We start from the raw sequence: 5,559 nt of genomic DNA, 5'->3' as shown, positions 1-5,559 counted from the left end.
ATAACAGATCATTTCAATCACGTTGATGTTACACTGACATGTAATCATGTCTCTGTCATTCCCACTCTGTGAGATGTCTGATTCCTGGCAAAAAAGTATTTAATGCTTTAAGTCAGCTGTCCATATTTATCACGGTCGGATTGCACTCCTAAACTTGGAGCACTAAATCGCAAAAATAATTTCTAATAATCTCATGTGCTTTAAAAATTAAGATTATTAACAAAATCATGTACAAGGGTAAGGATGTCAGAAGCTTAGCGGTGTCAGTCATCCCTCTGGGCATTACTGGTGACTTCTTCTTCACAGTGAGAATCTGTCTGTCATCACCCATGTCCTGTGGCAGTGAGCTAATGGAGCAGTTAAGAGTGTTTTGAGGTTTGTATCTGTCAGGCAGCATCAGTGCTGCAGGCTCATGGCTCTGGGATTAGCATGACAGAGGAGAAGGGGCAGTTTCCTTATATTTGAGCTGACTTGGTGACCTTAGTGTCAGCAGAAGATATGCACACCATTAGCCTCACTAATCACCTCAGCAACACTTGATAATATTCCATGTTATTTTGGCCTTTTAGCTAGAAAACAAAAAACTATAAAGTTTATTGCATGTGTTTCTGTAGTTGTGTTTCCGCAGTGTCTTTGGTGGCTTTAATTAGGCCACCAGGGGCCAGAACTCGGTGACCTCTGGGTCCTCATGGAGCTTTGTTCCATGGTGCTGTTGCCTGGGATCTCTGAGGGACAGGTCAGGAATTAGAAGAGACTTAGGTTCCTATACAAACAGGCGACATCACCAGCACTTTGCCAAAATATTTCATGCTTAGCCAGGCTTTCCCAAAAGCTCATTACTTAAGTAAGGCGAGAAATGAGGAGGAAGGAGGAGGAGGGCTGTGGGTATCACCTGCATCAGGCCAAGATGAAGAATGTGGATAACGGTGTTTTCAACAATCTGCCTGCATATAAACTAAAAATAACAAATGGTCTGAAGTTATTAGCTCTTTGAGCAGGTGTTAAGAGGGGTTTGCTGATATGTATTTCTGTTCAACGTTCCTATGTATAATTGGCACAGAGTCACCAAGACTGTGTGACAACAGAGATATGGAAAAATCATCTTTTGCAAAATGATGAATTATTATTATTATTATTATTATTATTATTATTATTATTAGGTCTGCTATCATGACATTAACAGCAGTTTCGAGATTGAAAAATGATCAGTCAAAGAGCACTGCTGTTTAGCCAATCAGTGCCATGGTTGGGAATAGCAATGTTGTCATATTATCAAACACCCATCTGTCATTTAAAGTGGCCATACTTTTAATCTGCATAACTTTAAGGTGAGTTCTAATCAAATTTATAGAGACTAAAAAATTGATTTGATTTGATTTAAAACTGTTTTTTTTTTTTAACATGCTGTAAACATGTTTATTTCTGCTGTGAAGTTGGACATTTGAACATGGGGACTTATGGAGACTGACTCACTTCTGGAGCCAGCCTCAAGTGGACGTTCGAGGAACTGCAGTTTGTGGCACTTGATCATGGTTTCACTTCACAATCATGGTTGCCAGGTTGCCACTTGGTTTTCAGTCTTTTTGCTAAGCTAAACTAATTAATTGCTGCATTATGCATAATAACTGCATTTTCATGTTTAGTGCAATAAAATTGGTGTCTTGTTGTCTAACTCATCTGAAGACAAAACAAACAAAAAAAACACATGGCATCAGTGGTGTAGTAAGAGAACTGTTCTTACGAGGTGAACTGTAACGTGCAAACACTGCATCAGTTTCTACTCACCAAACCAAATGAGCTGGAAGAAGTCAGGCTAAGTGGACCAACTATGTGCAATATTTTAGATTAGAAGGCATTTTATAGTATTTTACTTTTCAGCTCAGGTTGCCTTATTATAAGTGCAGATCACTATGATAAGTGTGGCATGAGTGGAATGACTGTTGGTGTTATTCATGTATTTTAAATTGTTGGTAACACTTTATAATAACTACCAGTTATAACGAGTTAATAGATCATTAGTAAACTGTTAATTAATGAGTTATTAATGACATGTTAAGTGTTTGTTAACAGTTTAAGGATTTATAATAATGACTTAGATAGTAAATAGCTCATTAATAAACTGCTAGTTAGAGTTATAAATGACTTGTTAGCTGTATGTTAATGAGTTATAACTATACCTTATAAAGTAGTAATAGATCATGAACAAGGTATTAGTAAATTACTTACTAATGACTTGTTAAGTATCAGTTAATAGTTTATATATGTTTTTAGGACGTTATTCTAAAGTTGCAACTATTTCTCATTTATTAACTGTTAGTAAATTAGGAATAGTTGCAACTTTAGAATAACGTCCCAATAACATACATAAGCTAATAACTAATATTTAACTAATATATTAACTTACGCTTTACAAATCAGTTGTTAATAGTTCATTAACCATCTACTAATACCAGTGAAACTTTGTAGAACAGCAAATGGGTGGAACAAGTTCAAGGTACAGAAATTTGATGTGATATTTAAAACATAAAATTTTTGTACCTCAACCTTGTTCCACCCATAGGCTGTACTGTATTTTACCAAAGAAACACCATAGATGAAATGTTGAACATTGTGTTTAATGTATAGAAACACACATACTGAGCAATCACATGGCAGAACAGCAGTATACAACAGTATACAAACCCATGAGGTTAGCGCACTTTTTGTGCTAAACAATGGACAAACAGAATTTCAGAAGGACATTTAATGTCTATACATCAAAGCAATATCATGAATATGGATAGCATGGATAGCCAAACAGCTATGAGGGATAGCCAAACAGCTATAAGATGTCCGTCGCTGTGAGAGACTGTAAACAGAGATAAAATCAACACTGAAGACTCTTGGAGGTTTTTACATATGAAGACACAGAATCCAGTCTATCCAGGTTCAAGTAAATATGTAAATATGGAAGTGGAGCGACGGCAACCTAAACTTCAATCCCAGCAGAGCCCTCCACGAAGGGCTCCATACAACAGTTACAGTGATGGCATCCGTGATGCACGTGAGCCTCGGGACATCCGTGATGCACGTGAGCCTCGGGACATCCGTGATGCACGTGAGCCTCGGGACATCCGTGATGGACGCGAGCCTCGGGACATCCGTGATGGACGAGAGCCTTGGGACATCCGTGATGGACGCGAGCCTCGGGACAGTCACGATAGGAGGGACTCAGGGAGAGAGCCGAGGCCGAGTAGCCACTCTCGTGACCATGATAGTCGGTATCGTAGCTCAGTGAGCAGAGACAAAGACCTCAGAAGTGAACCACGGGATCCTGCATTCAGAGATGACCGATACTACCGCAGTGGCAACGGTGCTGAAGACTACCGGAAGAAGGATGAACCCTACAGGGACCCCTACAGAGATCCCTGGAATGGACGGCATGAGGCAGAGGCTGCAGATGACCGTACTCGACCAGAAGAGCGTCGGCGTAATGAATTGTATCGACAGTACTATGAAGAACTACAGCGGCGGTCCGACACTGACCGTCCTGTTGACTGCTCTGTGATTGTCGTCAACAAGTCACAGAATAGGGAGTATGCTGAGACGGTCGGGCGGAAAATCCGAGATTTGGGCATGGTGGTGGATCTGATCTTCCTTAACACAGAGGTCTCACTAACCCAGGCACTGGAGGATGTAGATCGAGCCCGCACTCCCTTTGCCATCATCATTACCCAACAGCACCAGGTCCACCGGTCCTGCACTGTCAACATATTGTTCGGCACACCACAAGAGCATCGAAACATGCCAATGCAGGATGCCATGATGCTGGTTGGCCACAACTACGAGGCCTACAAAGTTGAAAACCGTGAAAAGGAACGTGAAGAGATTGCCCGTAAAGCTGCCAAGATGGCGGATGACGTGTTACTCAGGGAGGCTGACAGAGAAAGCCACCCCGTTTCTGTGCTTACCACCATCACACTGCTGTCTGAAAACAGATTTGTAACCCCAGATGAACTGGATAGTCTCATTGCGTACTTGAGCGACAAAAGAGCCCGGCTACTACGAAGCACAGCAGATCCTCTTGCAGCTTCAGGTCATGTTTCAGCTGTACACTCAAACATTCCAGCCTCAGCTGCCGGACTGCTTCCTCCATCCCATCCTACTCACGCACCCCCACAGTCCAGCCACCTCGGCCTGTCGGCTGCTTCAAGTGCCTCAGCTAATTCCAGCCACCAGCAGGAGCTGCAGGCTAAAATCCTCAGCCTGTTCAACAGTGGCTCCGGGGCTTCAGCAAGCGTTGGAATGCCTGCCACCTCCCAGCCTCAGGCCTACAGCTCCCTTGGTCCATCCCTTTCCCAGAACCCACCACACCAAATGTCTGGCCCTCCTCCATCTGCATCCCAGGGTTATGGCACCCCACCAGGCTGTATGCCAGTCGCCCCAGGTGGTCAGAGACCCCCCAGCTCTACTGCAGGTATCAATTTTGACTACCGTAGTGTGCAGAAAGCTCTGGACACCATCATTCAAAGTGGACCATCTCTCAGCCACCTGGTAGGCGCTGGTGCCTCTCAGCAGCCACCGCCTGGCATGGGCCAGGTCCCACTTATGTCCATGTACCCCCGACATTACTGATGAGTTGTAGTGAATTTATTACTTCTTCTAATGTAAGATCCACCTCTTCCTCTGACACAAATAGACACATCATTTCTCTGTGCAGTGAATTTACCAGCTGTGTAGACTGTGAGAATGTTTTGTAAAAAAGTTTTTATTTCATTCTGGCTATTATGTTCAGTCAACTAAATTTGATTGCTCGTTCTAAAGAATTTTCGATTATTAGTCAGAAGATAATGATCAGTCTTCTTCCATGTGAGTTAAAGTATGAGGTATGAAATGTGTGAAGTAGAATGTATTTTGGTTTATGATGGACTCAGTTCTACTCCAGCCATCATCGGTTTAGTTTTATTGTTTCTTTTTAATTTGTAACATTTCCATTGACAAGAAAAGACATGAATAAAAACCCAAGACACAATTGTTGTAAAAAATGGGGCGGCTGTGGCTCACAGGCAGAGCGGGTCGTCCACTAATCAGATGATCGGCGGTTCGATCCCCCGGCTCCCCGGTCTGCATGCCGAAGTGTCCTTGGGCAAGATACTGAACCCCAAGTTGCTCCTGAAGGCTGTGCCATCGGTGAATGCTTAGATCCTTAAACTGATGAGCAGTTGGCACCTTGCACGGTAGCCAATGCAATGCCATCAGTGTGTGAATGGGGTGCATGAGATATGTAGTGTAGAGCGCTATATAAGTACAGTCCATTTACCATTACACATTTTCTGTACATATTTTGTGCTGAGTATGTGCACCTGTTTGCATCAACATATGACACACTGTGATTGACAGTGAAATAGGTGTAACCTAGCTGAGGTAAAGCATTGCGATAAGCCCGCCACTCATCACTTATTATTGTTGATCCCACTTTAACATGGTGAGCTATAAGTGGCACCAGATCTCGCTTCTTCTTCTCTCAACTAAGTGAAGAACAGGCTTTGCACGTCTTCTCCCTCTCCAGCTCACACCTAG

At 42.8% G+C, this 5,559-nt stretch overlaps 1 pseudogene; it reads left to right on the top strand.

Moving 5' to 3' along the window:
- The first annotated feature begins 2,946 nt into the window (after positions 1–2,946).
- LOC113746880 (nuclear receptor coactivator 5 pseudogene) lies at positions 2,947–4,920 on the top strand (annotated as a pseudogene).
- Positions 4,921–5,559: the final 639 nt, after the last annotated feature.

This window comes from Larimichthys crocea, chromosome XI (assembly GCF_000972845.2).
Source record: "Larimichthys crocea isolate SSNF chromosome XI, L_crocea_2.0, whole genome shotgun sequence".
NCBI classification, from domain to species: Eukaryota; Metazoa; Chordata; class Actinopteri; family Sciaenidae; genus Larimichthys; species Larimichthys crocea.
Note: the sequence above shows the minus strand (reverse complement) of the source record. Positions and strands in the feature narration are given on the sequence as shown.